Source organism: Pan paniscus, chromosome 13 (assembly GCF_029289425.2).
Source record: "Pan paniscus chromosome 13, NHGRI_mPanPan1-v2.0_pri, whole genome shotgun sequence".
Classification (NCBI taxonomy): Eukaryota; Metazoa; Chordata; class Mammalia; order Primates; family Hominidae; genus Pan; species Pan paniscus.
The window spans coordinates 97011841-97028661 of record NC_073262.2 but is presented as its reverse complement, the minus strand read 5'-3'; the positions used below and the strand labels follow the sequence as shown (position 1 = coordinate 97028661).

Sequence of the window (16821 nt, the reverse complement as noted above, 5' to 3'; positions counted from 1 at the left end):
AAAATACGCATGAAAATGACCTGTGGTACACCTTTTAAATCTACTCTTTTTAAATATAATATAATATTTAAAAAAGTCAACTTACTAACAAATTACAAAAAACATTTTCTCTCTCTATAGTTTAAAAATGTTTTATCTAATAATTGTATCATCTCAAACTTCCCATACTTTGACAACTACCATAGTCTTTCTTTTATTACATATATTTTGCCCATTCAACTGGAATTTACATTTTTTTATGAAGAGGTTCTTTTATAATGCACATTTTTAAAAAACAATTAATGGAAAATACATATAAAACAATTAAAACAAAAATAATATTGTAAGTAAATATACATAGTGATCAGTTTTCCCTTGTGTGTCAGGTTTGGAAACACTTTCATGAGTCTGAATAACATTAACATTCTTAATATTAATTAATTTTTCTACATATAATTGAATAACACAAGTTAGCAAAATTAAGCTTACTTTTATTAGGAAAATAAAGAAAAGCATATGACAAATAATCACTGGGTCGATTTCTCTGGGATTACATATAAAGACATCAATTTGAAAACTCATAACATTGACATCTAGAATTTGCAATATCACAGTCAAAACCAAATATTTACTAAACACAATCCATTTAAGAAACCAGGCCCAAATACTCAATAAGCCCACGAACAGCGAAGTCATAAGCACTGCCACAGATACAAGGCTAAAAGTAAAAGGCTAAGAATGTCAATCAAAAGGTAATTTAATCTTTAGCCACTCTTTACTCTGAGTCTTAGCAATGCAAGGCCCACTCCAAAGGTAAAACTAGCGAGTAAAATTTCTACTGTTTTGGCTTTTTGTGGGGAACCTAGGTGTGGTGCCAGCCTTCAACTGGATCAATATCTCTTACCATATATAAAAATTCACTCAAGATGGATGGAAGAATTAAATGTAAGACCTAAAACTACAAAAATCCCAGAGGAAAAAAATGAAACAAACTTTTCTGGACATTGGCCTAGGCAAAAAATTTATGACTAAGTCCTCGATAGCAAATTCAAGAAAACAAAAAATATGCAGATAGGACCTAATTAAACTAAAAAGTTTCTGCACAGCAAAAGAAATAATCAGCAAACTACACAGATAATATTAGGATAACATTTTCTTTCACTGTGTGCATCCAGCAAGGGCTAATATTCAGAATCTACAAGGAACTCAAACAACTAAAGAAAAACACGAATAACCTTATTAAAAAGTGAATAAAGGACATGAACAAACATTTGTCAATAGAATACAAATAAATGGCCAATGAACATGAAAAAAAAATTCTCCACATTACTAATCATCACAGACATGAAAATTTAAACCACAATAAGACGCCATCTCACACCACTCAGAATGTTCATTGTTAAAAACTCAATGTTGGCAAAAATGCTGAGAAAAAGGAACGCTCATACACTGTTGGTGGGATGGAACTTAACACAACCTCTTTGGAAAACAATATAGAGATTTCTCGAATAACTGAAAAGACAACTAGTGTTTGATCCAACAGTCCCATTACTGAATATCTACCCAAAGGGAAAGAAATCTTATGAAAAAAATGCCTGCACTCAAATATTTATCACAGTACTATTCACAATAGCAAAGTCATGGAATCAACCTGTGTTCATCAACAGATGATTGGACTTAGAAAAAATATGAAACATGAACACAAATGCACCATGGAATACTATGTAGCCCTAAAAGAGAAATCACGTCATTTGCAGCAACATGGATAGAGCTGGAGGCCATTTCTCTAAGTGAAATAACTCAGAAACAGAAAGTCAAATCCCTGCTTAGAAGTGGGAGCTTAACAATGGGTACACATGAACATACAGAAGGGCATAACAGACATTGAAGACTCCAAAAGGTGGAAGGGTGGAAGTGGGGGTGAGGGTTGAATAATTACCTATTGGGTACAATATTCACTATTTAGGTGATGGTTATATTAAAAGCCCAGACTTCACCACCACACAATGTGTCCATGTAACAAAACTACACTTGCACCTCCTAAATCTGTATATATATATTTAAAGCCTCAAATGATTCCTTTAGCCTGATAGTCACATTCATGTATGGTCAGTTTCCTCCTCACTGAATATAGGCCTCACCTATGTAACTTATAGTAGTACATTGTAAACATTATAGTGTGTGACTTCCAAGTTGAAAACATTCAAGACATTTTATTACTACTTTTATCTTGCTCCCTTTAGGAGCACTCACTCCTGTGGACACCAAGACTACGATTTGGATATCCCAGCAGTCTATGGAACTATAGAACAATCCATATGTCAAGGGACCATGGCCTCTTTCCCACAGGAAGTACAGACTTGCCAGTCATGTGACTGAACAATCCTGGAGCTGAATCTTCCAGCCCCATTAAGCCTTAAAATGACAGCATATCTTGCTAATACCTTGGCTATAAAACCTTGAGAAGTCCTGAGCAACAACTAACCAACTAACTGCCTCCCAAATTTCTGAGCAATATAAATTGTGTGAGATGATAAAAACTTTTTATTATTTAAGCCCCTATGTTTTGGAATAACTTTATACAGCAGAGAATATTAATACACTAAGTTATCTCTCATCTCACTTTCCCACACAATACATTATTTTTTCATTCTCCATCATAGAACAAATGAGATAAGAATTGGGAGAATGCTAGTGAGTGGATGTGGATGGGGGAAGTCATTTATTGACTTCATTTATAAAACATTCTAGGCAATAAACATAGACATCAAGGTCCATGGCAGCTTTACATGATGAAAAATGAAAGTTACTGCACTTTATCAGTTATAATAGTGAGAATAGTGGGATAAATAAAAGGTTCTACCTCAGTTGAAGAGGAGCTCATCAGATGAATACCTATCAGACTCAATAATTTGGAATGTATGTGATCTTCTTCAGTTATCCTTTGGGAAAAAGGACTTGATGGACAAGATCAAGGACCACCACACAACCTGTTTTTGGCGAAAATATGGATGGGACTAAATCCCTCCTAATCAAAGAAGAAAGAAAATAGGCCAAATAAAAATGCTGTGGACAACAAGCATTATAAACTTTTCCTGAAAATAAAATCTAACTTTTGTTCTACAGCTGGCAAAAAAAAAAAAAAGTTTGCCAGCTGTAGAACAAAAGTTAGATTTCTTATACACTTACTCAAACAATACTAAATGCCATAAGACAGGTGAATACCATTCACGCTATTTTTGAAAAGATTACAGAGGGGTCAAGAATGTACACTCAGCCATAATGTATTTTTTAAGGAAAGTCAGAGAAATACATACATACTTTAGGGACTCAAATAATTCAGGTCACCTACTTGAAATTAATACATAAATACATACACTAGTAAAGTGAGCGAGTAAAAAATGCAAGAACTGAAAGGCTGTAATGTAAAAGTTCAAGAAATGAGCATTATAATCACAGACATAAATGTGAGTTAAAATTATTTTTAGAACTGGAGAAACAAAAATGATGATACATGATAAACAACCGTTCTTTGAAGAAACAATATGCAGTGAAAATCACATTTTAAAAATCTGTCTTTAAATCACAAGATTATATTATTGAACTCAATCAACATGGAAAATTCAGTGGTAGAAAGAAAAATGGTATAATTTTTTGAAGTCCACATGAGCATCTATCACTGTCATAAAAACAACAAACGAGACAGTGAGGAAATGAGAAAACAATGGTTAAATTGATTAATAAAATGTTTGTTCTGTATTGTCTATGTGGGAAGATAATTTCTTATATTTAATGTATGTTTTCTAAGTTAATTTCAGAGAGTAAGTTCCTCTTGTTTACCAACACCCATTGTTTGACTTTTCAGTGCCAATTTGCTATTAAATGTTTGTACATTGAATATAAATTTTTGCTAATCCTCCTCTTTGGAAGGTTGTGCCACAGGGTACTTATAATACCAATTGTCTCCAATCACTAAGGGTACATGTATGTATGAAGATAAGCCCCAAATTTCAAATTCCCAAAGTAGATTAAATCACTTATTAAAAATTGGCTTTGGAGTTAATTTGTAATGTGATGGCTATCAAATTGATGAGCAGTCTCTTTTAGGAATAAATTGACATATTGCCTGTTCCCCAAATCTTCTTCTTCTGTTTAAAATTCCCTGGATGAAATAATGCCTGTCCACAATTCTCCAGATCAGTTTGAATTGTGAATATTCTTTTTCTAGTGATTTATTCTTTTGTATTAAAAATAAAAATATTCTTCCAGATACTAATACTTTAAATCTAGGCTATGAGTCATTTACACCTTAATGTTATATTGCTGAAAAAACTCAACGTTCTCCCAATTGATGGCTGAGATTGTTATTAATACTTTGGAAGAATGGGCATTTTCACTAAATAGGACTTGGGAAAAACACTATGAAACACATAGAGTGAATGTGGAAGTGAAAGCACTATTGGTGCCAATAAACAGCCAAATAATAGTAAGAACACAATGAAACTGTGAAACTGTGTTTTTGTTTTGTTTTGTTTTGTTGCCAGACTGGAAGCATCTCAGCATTATGAATTGGTGTATTTCTAGCAAAGAGCACAGTTGTGGCACACTGTACTTAACAGGTACCAAGGACATATTTTGTTTCCATAGCTGCAAATTATTGAAACATAATTCTTTGAAGAGAAAAGAAGCATAGAGAAATGATCTATGAAATGGTCAAAGAAATTCCCTTTATACCTCTTTATTTTGTCATTTTTGTAAGTTGGGATACATTGAACATAAGCCTTGGAGGGTGATTACTCATAGAAGTATAGACAGACTTTGCATTTCCTCTAGAGCTTCACTTTGGCACTCACCACTAAAATTTATTTCATGTTAAAAGTGTATTCAGAAGATTTTTAAATAGTTGTATTTAGCAATCACAATGTTATGTAACATTTATTTGAGTAAATTTTTATGACAGATTTATTAAGAGTGTGACTATAAGCAAGAACAATTTCAGCGACAGATATAGTCACGCTGTATGAGAAATTAGTTTAAAAAGAACTACCTGTGCAATATTTTCTTCAGGTTTTTATTCCTGAATATCTCTTTTCAATATCTTCTTGATATTTTTACTTTATACATCATTGATCTAATGTTGCTCATGAAGCAAGCTATCACATTTTTAGTTTGGATGAGTTTATGAGATGCAAACTTGTTGAAAGCAAAGCTGAAGACTTGTACTGACACTTCATTATTCTACCAACAAATAATTCCACTTAAATTATTTTTATAAAAAAGAAGTCTGAGGCACAGTTGTTATAGGCAGGAGAATAACAACTTGAAAGTAGCATACATGTCTCAAATTTTGTTTATATATATTTATGACATATAGTTATATGCATTTTATATTAATTATTGAATATATATAAATATATAAACTCTTTGAAGGCCATTTAGTCCAGATTTCTCAAACTGCACATAGAACAGCCTAAGTAGATGCATGTGGTTATGGTTCTGTTTCTATCTCTATTTTTAGAAAAAAATAAATCATATAATCTAAATAATTAATTAGAGTAAATCGGTGGTTATTGATTAGTTTACTTATCCCCTTGGTATATTAATCACTAACAGCTTTGGTGGTTTTAATCATAATGTGGTTTTTAAGTATCTTTATTTATAGTCATGTGTTATGTATTAAAGACATTTTTTAAAACAGGAAGCTTAAACAAAACTAAACTGAATAATAAAATTGATTATAGACTTCCGCATTCTGTTAGGATTTAATAAGTCATTACTATAGCAACACTGCCACTAAAAAAGCTTAAAAGCAAACAAACTATATGGCTTCTGAGTATGCAGGAGTTTATGGCATAGAACTTGGCATACTGACTTAAAAATCTAGAACTTTGAACAGTGTATATACACAACTGTTTTTAGGCATTGAAACAATAAGCAGTGTGAAACTGTGGTCCCTGAGAGAAGGAAAACAAATTAGATAATTCTAGTAATCCTTCTGGTTTTTGGTCAGGAGAAAAATGTTGGACCATGAAAAATAGGTGGGAACACAATGGAGATTGTTCTGGGTTAGGAAGACAGAGGAAAAGGCTGCTTAAATTTATGAGGCAGAGTACTGAAAACAAGTGAATTACACAAAAAACAAACAACAATAAAAAAGAATTCTTCAGATATCTACACACATGCTCTCTTGACTCTTTTCTAAATGTTAATATATACATGTGTTAGGTGAAATTATATGAATGAGTAAAGACCAACTGCCAGGAAACTACAGATTGAAGAATTCTTGGAACACACACAGAGCCTAGAGATGCTCAAATTCCATTTAACCAGAGAGATCTTGATAACCAGTGAGTGATCATTTGCGTGTCCAGGAAGGTCAATCTTAGAATTAAGTATAAATTAGCATTGGTATATATTAGACCCACCATAATAAAAAATAAAGCAAGCCTCAAGTAATCAATTTATCTGGAAGTAACTTAATTTTTTGCCAAAACAAAATTCAAATTCCTGAAAGGCAGACAACAAAATCTACATGCTCTATCAACATAATATGCAATGTTAGTATGCAATAAAACAAACTAGATGTGAAAAACAAGCCACAAGAGAGTTGACAAATATCTTTAAAGGACAGAAATGAGAAAATAACCAAGGATTATATACTTATCACAAATATCTTTGAAAAACTAAATTTTAATTAAAATATTTAAGAAAAACCAAAGATGAGAAAATCATTGCCAGCAGATATTTTCAATAATAAATGGCATAGGAAGTTCTTCAAATTAAAGATAAATGATACCAGAAGCAAACAATGATTTCATAAAGTAATGGAGAGTACCATAATTAATAAATATGTTGGCAGAGATTAAAACTGTTTCTTCACTTTTAATGCTTTCAAAAAACAATGGACTGTTTTATATATATATATATGTATATATATACACACACACACAAATATATATATACACATATATATACACATATGTATGTAACAGATATATATATATAGTCTTTGGGGCTAACGCATATGTAAAAGTAAAATACGTTACAAAAAAGTATCAAAAATATAAAAGACAATGTGAATTTCTGTTTTTTATACAAAAAGTGGTTTCATATTATTTTAAAGTAGATGTGGTAAGTTAAAAATATTTATTGTGCTGGGCGCAGTGGCTCACTCCTGTAATCCCAGCACTTTGGGAGGCTGAGGCAGGTGGATCACGAGGTCAGGATATCAAGACCATCCCGGCTAACATGGTGAAACCTCGTTTCTATTAAAAATACAGAAAATTAGCCAGGCGTGGTGGCAGGCGCCTGTAGTCCCAGCTACTCGGGAGGCTGAGGCAGGAGAATGTCGTGAACCCGGGAGGTGGAGCTTGCAGTGAGCCAAGATCGCGCCACTGCACTCCAGCCTGGGCAACAGAGCGAGACTCCGTCTCAAAAATAAAATAAAATAAAATAAATATTATATATATATATAGTAGACTTCAGAACAGCAAGACACAAACTTGCATACTCACAAATTAGAGTTTTAGCTAATTTAAAAATGGAGATTAAGTGGAATTTCTAAAAATAACCAATAAACAGAAAACAAAGAGATAAAAGAAACACCAAATGAGTAAAATAGAAAACAAATATGATGTTAGAATTATCCCAACTAAACTAAAAATTATGTAAAATATAAATGGCCAAAACATGCTAATTAAAAGGTAGATATTGTATGATAAAATGTAAGAAAAAATACCTAACTAGTGTCTAAAGGAAATACATATTTCCTGTGAAGACAGATGTAGAAGAGATATATGAGGAAAAAAAGATATATCATCCAAACAGTAATGTTAAGAAAGCTAATGTACATGTACTTAATTCAGACCTTCAAAATAAATGAAACAACAACAAAAAGAAAGACAAATCTGAAAAGCACAAATAGATTTAAAATAATATTTGGAGATTTTAACTTTCTTAGCTCAAAAATTTCTAGAATAGGTAGAAGAAAATGAGGAAGAGTAGAGAAAACTTAAAACCTTCAACCTACTTACCTAGTTGACAACCAATATCCTCATTTTATATTGATAAGTTTGCCATTACTAAGTTCCTCTGGCATCATGGTGTCAAAGTCAATATCCCCCCAGTCTGCTATTTCTTTTATTTCTGTTGAATTTCAGTTTCACTTTCAACATTGCCATTTTTGTTTATTTGTTGTACTTTTACATCTACTGGTCAATTCCACCTTTGATTTTTCACTTTTCAAAATCTCACATAAGTGTATCACTGAAAGATAAAGAGGCAATATCACTCCATGATTTCATTGGCATGCATTAACTGAGTAACGTGAAGTGAACAATCAGCAGCAGACTGAAAAAAGTGACATGACTGGTCACTGATTATAATGCACATCTGTTGCTTATGTTGTGATTTGATGATCTAGAGGTGAAATTTGAACCATATTTTGGAGGTACTGGTGTCATGTAACTAAACCCACAGTAACAGATATCCAGGCTTATCATAAGCTTGAAAATCAAGTTAATTTCTGCAAATATTTAGCAAACTATATCTTAAATACAAAAAGAATAAAAAAGAAATTGTAAAGTTTACTAAGTAGTTTTATTTTTGAAATAATTTTGAAGATGATATTTTTAAATCTATCTTATATATAAGTTTAAATAAGTAAATATGTTGATGTTATTAGAAACAGGAAATCAGTATGAGCAAAAATAAATATATAATAAATTACAAAATCCAATAAATTAGGAAAATCTTTGTTGCAAATATAAGTATATAAAACAATATGATTCATAATTTCAAAATATAATCCCTAGCTGTCTCCACTGAAAAGACCTAGAAGTGATGCCATATCCAGCACCAAAATCTTAGTTACTAAATACAGTTTTCCAATAAAAGAAGCCAGGGATCTTTAAAAAAAAAAATGTTAGCCGTAGATCTAAGGCAGTGAAAATACAAGGTAAGCCCATAATGTCATTGGCCAGAAAGCAAGGGAATGCTCGAAGACCAAATGATGCATGTTGAAAGGACAGAAGGAAAGCTGGAAGGAAAGCTAACTAAATGCAGGCAAACTGGATTACTGTCAAATTCTGTGGATAAACAGTGTTTTTGGAAAGTTCCAAAATATTACTCCCTTGTTTATTTGCAATTTTCAAAAACAAAACCAAACTTTATCTAGTAGAAATGAAAACTTTAACCAAGTGAGACAGAGAGAGTTTTCACACAGGTACTGATGACTGAGCCTTCTCAGGGTAAATGCCATTAAAGAGTAAAGCCTGGTAGCTTTACAGGCTTCATTATCTGCCCTATATGCTGTTAGGGAAAAGCTGAGTGTTGGGAAAAAAGCTGAGGCAGGGCTTGCATGCCTGACATAATGTAAAAGAGTCTTGGAACATGTCCAGGGTCCAGGGTCTAAAACCCCTCAAGGCCTTTGGAACACCAAGCTCTCTGCCAAAGGGTGGAAGGCTGCCCTGCCGCACCACAATCTAAGCCCAGGGCATAAAACCCCTCGTGGCTTGGATGGAATCCAGGGCTCAGGGCATAAAAACACTCATGGCCTCTGGAATGTGTCTAGACTTGATAGCTCCTTGCTTCTGGCACTCCCAGGCTTGTGGATTGTGTCTTAAACCAGAAGAACATGTGTCCCATTATCTCAAGTAGCAGAACATGTTCCATATGCTTCAAAGAAAATGCTAAACTGTCACAGCTGTAGATCACGCACTTGATGCACCGCTTTCTTTCAACCCCCACATCCTTACCACCTGCTTCTTTGTTTGATCACCAAAAAATAGTGTGGGCTTCTAGAGCTCTGGGCCTTTGCAGCCTCCATGCTAGCGTTGGCCCCCCTGGACACACTTTACACTTTAACTTGTCTTATCTCATTCCTTTGACTCTGCCAGACTTCGTAGCCCCCACGGTCTGGTGTTGGGTCTGATCACCCCAACACATGCTTTGTAAATTTTTCTACCAGTATTTTATTTTCAATTTTTATTTTACATTCAGGAGGTACATATGCAGTTTTGTTACATGGGTATATTGCATGATGCTGAGTTTTGGAGTATAGATGATCCAGTCACCCAGGTAGCAAGCATAGTACCCAATAGGTAGTTTTTCAGCTCATTCCCTTCTTCCTCCCTCTCCCATCTAGTAATCTGCCCACTGTCTATTGTTCCCATCTTTATGTCCATGTGTGCTCAATGTTTGGTTCCCACTGATAAGTGACAACATGCAGTATTTGGTTTTCTGTTTCTGCAGTAATTTGCTGAGGATAATGGCCTCCAGCTGCATCCATGTTGCTGCAAATAACATAATTTTGTTCTTTTTATGGATATGTAATATTCCAAGGTGTACATGTACCACATTTTTATCCAATCCACAGTTGACGGGTAGCTACGTTGATTCCATGGCTTCCTATTGTGAATAACACTGCAATGAACGTACACATGCATATGTCTTGTTGGTAGAATGATTTATTTCTCTCTTTGTGTATATACCTAGTCATGGAATTGCTAGGTGGAATGGTAGCTCTGTACTAAGTTATTTGAGAGATCAGCAAACTGCTGTCCATGATGGCTGAACTAATTTACATTCCCACCAACAGTGTATAAGGCTTTCCTTTTCTCCACAACCTCACCAGCAACTGTTATTTTTTAACATTTTAACAGCAGTCATCTGAGTGATATGAGATGATATCTCACTGTCATTTTGATTTGCATTTCTCTGATAATTAATGATAATGTTTTCTCTCAGTTCCTGACGTGACATGCTCCTTCACATCTCAGTGATATTGACCTTTGTGTTACATTTTCTGGGACATCTCTTCTCTCTTGCTTCCACTCCTAAATTCACCTTCTCACTCAGGTCACATACCCCCAAGCTAGTTAATTTATTTTAATCTTTTAAGACAACAAAATTAAACTTCCTCAAATAAGTTTTCTTATAGGTCAGGTCAGGGCATTTTGTCATATGCTCTAGTCATATCCTTCTTCTTTCTGATTATTATCACAATTTTGATTACGTATCTTAATGTCCCCTCAAAGTGTTCAACATTCATTTTTGCACTATCATATATACTCTAAAAGGGAAGACAGCATGTATATTTTGTTTATTACTCTGTCGTCACATAATAGAACAGTCACATATACATAGAAGGTACTCAAAAATATTTTAATGGAATAATATAGGGACAAGTATAGGTAAAAATTTAATTTAAAAAATAATTTTGCCTTCCCATGTTTCACCTTATATAATTAATAAATATGCAAGTTGCCTTCAATTTTAAACCAAAAAATTTTCTAACATTTAACTAACAGCTCTCCTTTTCTTTTGTAGAGTCATTGAGAGTAATACTGTGAAGTTCAGGATAGAGAAGAGATCAATTATAAATCCCCAAATGAGGCAAGCATCCAATACAGGATTATTCCAATTGGTAAAATTCTGATGTGTTTGTTTATCTTCTTAATACCTTTAAACATACAGTGTGAAGGTTTGTTGATTGTATTGATCATAGAGCATCCTGTGGAGTTTTGTGTTACTCCCTTCCAAATAATAGGCTCACCTTGAAAATGTAAAGGTCAAAACAAGGTAAAGGTTACAACTTCTTGACTGACAAGCATTTATTTCTTTCATGAGATTAAGATTCTTCTAAGTCATTGTCACTGATTTTCTTCTGCCAAAAGCTATATATCTTTCCCAAAAAACCTATAGCAATTAAATGAAAATAAAGAAGAGAAATAAATCAAATCAAACCATAAGAGAATTGTCAAGGTAATCGCCTTCTTTTGATAGAATATTGTATCCTATCTTATATTTGTTCTAAGGATTTTTCCCACCAGATGTTCATATTTTCTAACATCCAAAATGCAATTATTAAACTGGCTTCTGCAAAGTGACATACAATTGTATAAGAAAATCTTTTAAACATTGATTACATCAGTTTCCTCTCAAAGAATTTCTAGAATGTGATTGTGATGTATTTTTAGACATCATTTGAAAGATTTAGAGTTGCTAATCAATGAGTATAAAGTTGCAGTTTTACATGTATAAGCTCTAGAGACCTAATGTATGACATTAGACTTGTAGTTAAGAAGAGGTAATGTACACTTAAAAATCTGTTAAAAGGGTAGATCTCATGTTAAGTGTTCTTAACACAATTAAATAAAAATAATAATAAAAGAACTTGCATTGGATTTGCTCAGGGAAACCTAACTAAATATCTCTTTTATTTATATATTGAAGTTGAAATTAAAAATATATAAATAAATAAAACAAAATAAACATAAACAATAAAAACCAGACATGGAAGTTAATTTTAATCATAGATCTACATAGGGGTACAACACTATTTATTGTTTGTTTTAGTTTTTGTTTTTGTTTTCTAAGATCTGTCATAAAAGTCTACACATTCTAATTCCCAATCTAAATAGAATGATATATTCATATGACAGGTTTCTCTGTTCAGAGCAGGCAAGAATGTGGCTAACTTCCAAAATGAATTATACATCAATATTATCTTGATGACTGTCATTATGTGGAACATATGCTTATATGATTACAAAGTTGGAAATGTAATACATAAACATTTTAAAAACAAATATTTTTAAATAGTGTCTAATTTAGAAATTCACTGTACTTACTGAAGTAGAATCTGACATTAAAATAAATTAAATTTTACATTAGCCAAGGTAATTGTCTTTCAGAAAAAGGTGGCTAAAGGTTTAAAGAATAAAACAATCAAACATTTTAAAATTTTTTCTATACCCTTGTGTATGCAATTTGGCAGAATAGTCCTTTTTTTCTCTCCGAACTGGAAAATGTTGAGATTTGCCTTTAGAGACTTATTTAAAGTTAAAATATTTGTGCTGACTAAATTATACAAAGAATGATCTGTCATTCTTTAATGTTGCAACAATGTCAACAAATTTTTTTACTATAAATTTAAGGCTATGTTATGTGAAACTGTATTAAAATTAACCCAGTAACTTTATATGAGTCACCCTCATTTCCACATAATGTTACCAGGCCTAATTTGATCCTACTTGTATTCATTCATTCATTTATTCATTCATTCTTCCTGCACAGCAAATTTCTTTCAGAACTCCTCAAAACAGCCTATATAGGTGTCTGATCTAAATTCAAAGTTTGAATTTAATTAAATTTGAACAAAAATTTACATTAACAAATAGTGGCAAATGTTATGCTAATCTTCATTTACAAATTTCTCCATTAAATTATAGATAAGCTGTTTTCCATTGAGAAACAGGAAAATTTCAGATTCCCAGATGATCAGTTGAACCCATGCATTTAACCCTATTATTTGCTAATAGCTCATTAAAAAATACACACACACACACACACACACACACACACACATTGTTCTTTTTATATATACACATTGTAGATGGTTAGATAGGTAGATAAATGGATGGAGAGAGAGAGAGAGAGATAGACAGATAGATAAAACAAATTCTACTGCCCTGCCATAAGCCATATGGTGGTAAATAACTATAATCAGATAGACCTATGTTAGGATACCAGTTCTACCAAATAAGAGCCATGCCATCTGGAACAAGATGACTAATTTCTGTAGCCCAAGTTTCCCAAACTATAAATATAGTATTAAAGTACCTTCCTCATTGGGCTCTTGAGACTTTACATAGGATATAGAAGCAAAAATAAAATAAAATACAGCATGATACCTGGTGCATACTAATGAAACTCTGTATAGGCATGGGCAAAGACTTCATGTCTAAAACACCAAAAGCAATGGCAACAAAAGCCGAAATTTACAAATGGGATCTAATTAAACTAAAGAGCTTCTGCACAGCAAAAGAAACTATCATCAGCGTGAACAGGCAACCTACAGAATGGAAGAAATTTTTGCAACCTATCCACCTGACAAAGGGCTAATATCCAGAATCTACTTAAGACTCTACAAAGAACTTAAACAAATTTACAAGAAAAAAACAACCCCATCAAAAAGTGGGCAAAGGATATGAATAGACATTTATCAAAAGAAGACATTTATGCAGCCAACAAACATATGAAAAAATGCTCATCATCACCAATCATTAAAGAAATGCAAACCAAAACCACAATGAGATACCATCTCACACCAGTTAGAATGGTGATCATTAAAAAGTCAGGAAACAATAGATGCTGGAGAGGATATGGAGAAACAGGAACACTTTTACACTGTTGGTGGGGGTGTAAATTAGTTCAACCATTGTGGAAGACAGTGTGGTGATTCCTCAAGGATCTAGAACTAGAAATAACATTTGACCCAGCAATCCCATTACTGGGCATATACCCAAAGGATTATAAATCATTCTACTATAAAGACACATGCACACGTATGTTTACTGCAGCACAATAGCAAAGATTTGGAACCAACCCAAATGTCCATCAGTAATAGACTGGATAAAGAAAATGTGGCGCATATACATGATGGAATACTATGCAGCCATAAAAAAGGATGAGTTCATGTCCCTTGCAGGGACATGGATGAAGCTAGAAAACATCATTCTCCGCAAACTATCACAAGAACAGAAAACCAAACATTGCATGTTCTCACTCATAAGTGGGAGTTGAACAATGAGGACACGTGAACATAGGGAGGGGAACATCACACACCAGGGCCTGTCAGGGGGTGGGGGACAAGGGGAGGGTAACATTAGGAGAAATACCTGATGTAGATGACAGGTTGATGGGTGCAGCAAACCACCATGGCACATGTATACCTATGTAACAAACCTGCACACTCTCCACATGTACCCCAGAACTTAAAGTATATAAATAAAGAAGTGTAGTATAGTAGATGATGATAAATATAAGACAATATGGAAAATATGAGGAAAGAAGAGCTATAATTCAAAAGAGACACAAGAAGGGAAACTTTGAGAATGAACTGGGTAATTTTTCAGCTAAAACCCAGGACAACGTCTAATCTCACAGCAGCAGAATATGGCACAAAGATGTACCATGAAGCAATCTTATTTATCACATAATGTTCACTTAGTAAATTGGAGAAATTTCCTTTTTCAGCTCTGAATATAGTAAAAATTCATATATATAAAGAAGAGATTCCAAGCTGAGATAAAGCAAAGGCTTCCCTTTAAAACTCAGTTGACCCAAAACATTGAATACAATTTAAAATATCCTAATTAGAATTATCAAGATGTAAAAGAAAATAATTAATGAGAAATTGAGTTCAAGAAACCAGAACATGGTATAGAGGTAGAGAAAAAAAAATCTCAGAACCATTTATGTAAAATTAAAACATCTACAGACAGACACACACACACATACACACACACACATATACACACACAGAATTGCATATTGTCTCATATTTAGAGGCACTAAATTGTAGATGGAATATTACTTAAAAAGACATTAATTATAATTTTGCTCTTTGAATGTTTATAGTAAGAAGACCCAAAATAAATAAGTTTAAATGAAAATTATACTACATAGAAGACATTTCTAGAAATTTTTATGTGAACTAGAACTTGGATATTAAAAGAACGAGCTGGATAATCATTAATCCATTAGAAAAAATTCCTATGCTGAAATATGTCTTATTCAAGATTGAAATGTATTACTAAAGCTGAAATGTACATATAGATATACAGAAGACAATTCCTGGTAACATTTACATATAAAGGGATAACATTAAAATCAGATAGCTCCAAAGTAAAATTTGATAATCTACCAATACGAGATTCAGAATAGGTTAAGATTTTTTTTATCAGCAAATCAAATGTTAGAGAACAATAAAACAATTCACAAGGTTTTGAGAGAAAAATGAATGGATGTTCTTGAACTGTTGTATAAATTATATCAAAATGTATCCAATTTTGAACGTGGAAAGGTTTAGAAATAAAGGTTTAGAAATAAAATTTATCAGTTACTCTGCTGTGTAACAAGACATTCTGCCATATTTACTGGCAAAACAATAGACAGTTTGTTGCTCATGAATCTATGTGGATCTGCTGGGTTGTCCTCTGGTATTTCCTAGGTTCCTTCCTGCGTCTACGGTTGTCTTCAGGTGGGCTAAGCATTTCTGCTGTTCTTGGTAAGGTATGATATTATTTCTGGAACTGGAGCTAGTAGAAACTGAGCTGAATAGGTTCAGTTCCACATTGTCTCACAGGCTCCAGAAAGTTAAACCAGCCTGTTCATAAGGCAAATGCAGAGGTTACAAGTGAGAGAATGGAAGCAGACAATGTCCCTTAAGGCTTATTTTTAGAACTGGCATAACTCACATCTAAAGCAATATATTACCAAACAGGTCACAAGGACAGCCCAGATTCAGTAGTTAGGGGAAAAACAACACTCTTGTAAAGTGCAGAGATAAAAGAAAGGGGTAAAGAATTGTAGCTATTTTAGTATCTACCAAATAATATTGAAATAAAAATTTAAAATACTGCAGAAATTGAAAAAAATTCTTGAAAGAACAAATAATAATTTGAAAGGACCAACTCATTATGTATATTGGATTTTGATGATTTGTTTACGTGTCACTGTGGCTAGGCTGTGGTATCCAGGTTTTGGTCAAATGTTATTCTAGATGCTTCTAAGAAAGTATTTTTTAGATGAGATTAATATTTAAATCAGTAGAAGTTGAGTAAAGTAGATTACCCTTCATATGGTGGGTAGGCCTTATCCAAACAATTGAAGGGCTTAATAGAAAAAGACTGATCTCCCTAGAAGAAGACAGTATTATGGCAGCAGGCTTTTTTGGACTTGAATTGAAACTCTGCCCTGGGTATCCAGCCTGCTGGCTTACCCTAAAGATTTTGATCTTGCTAAGTCTCCATAATTGCATGAGCCAATTTCTATAAT

The 16821-nt window shown here is 33.1% G+C and overlaps 1 long non-coding RNA gene across 1 annotated transcript in view; it reads right to left on the bottom strand.

Moving 5' to 3' along the window:
• Positions 1-16821, bottom strand: part of LOC103782744 (uncharacterized) — a 75938-nt gene that overhangs the window by 43006 nt on the left and 16111 nt on the right. Inside the window, exons 2-4 of the long non-coding RNA XR_004670257.2 lie at positions 11534-11676; positions 8013-8244; positions 2843-3007 (exon numbers count right to left, since the gene is read on the bottom strand). This is a non-coding gene — a long non-coding RNA (uncharacterized LOC103782744). The remainder of the gene's footprint in view (positions 1-2842; positions 3008-8012; positions 8245-11533; positions 11677-16821) is intronic.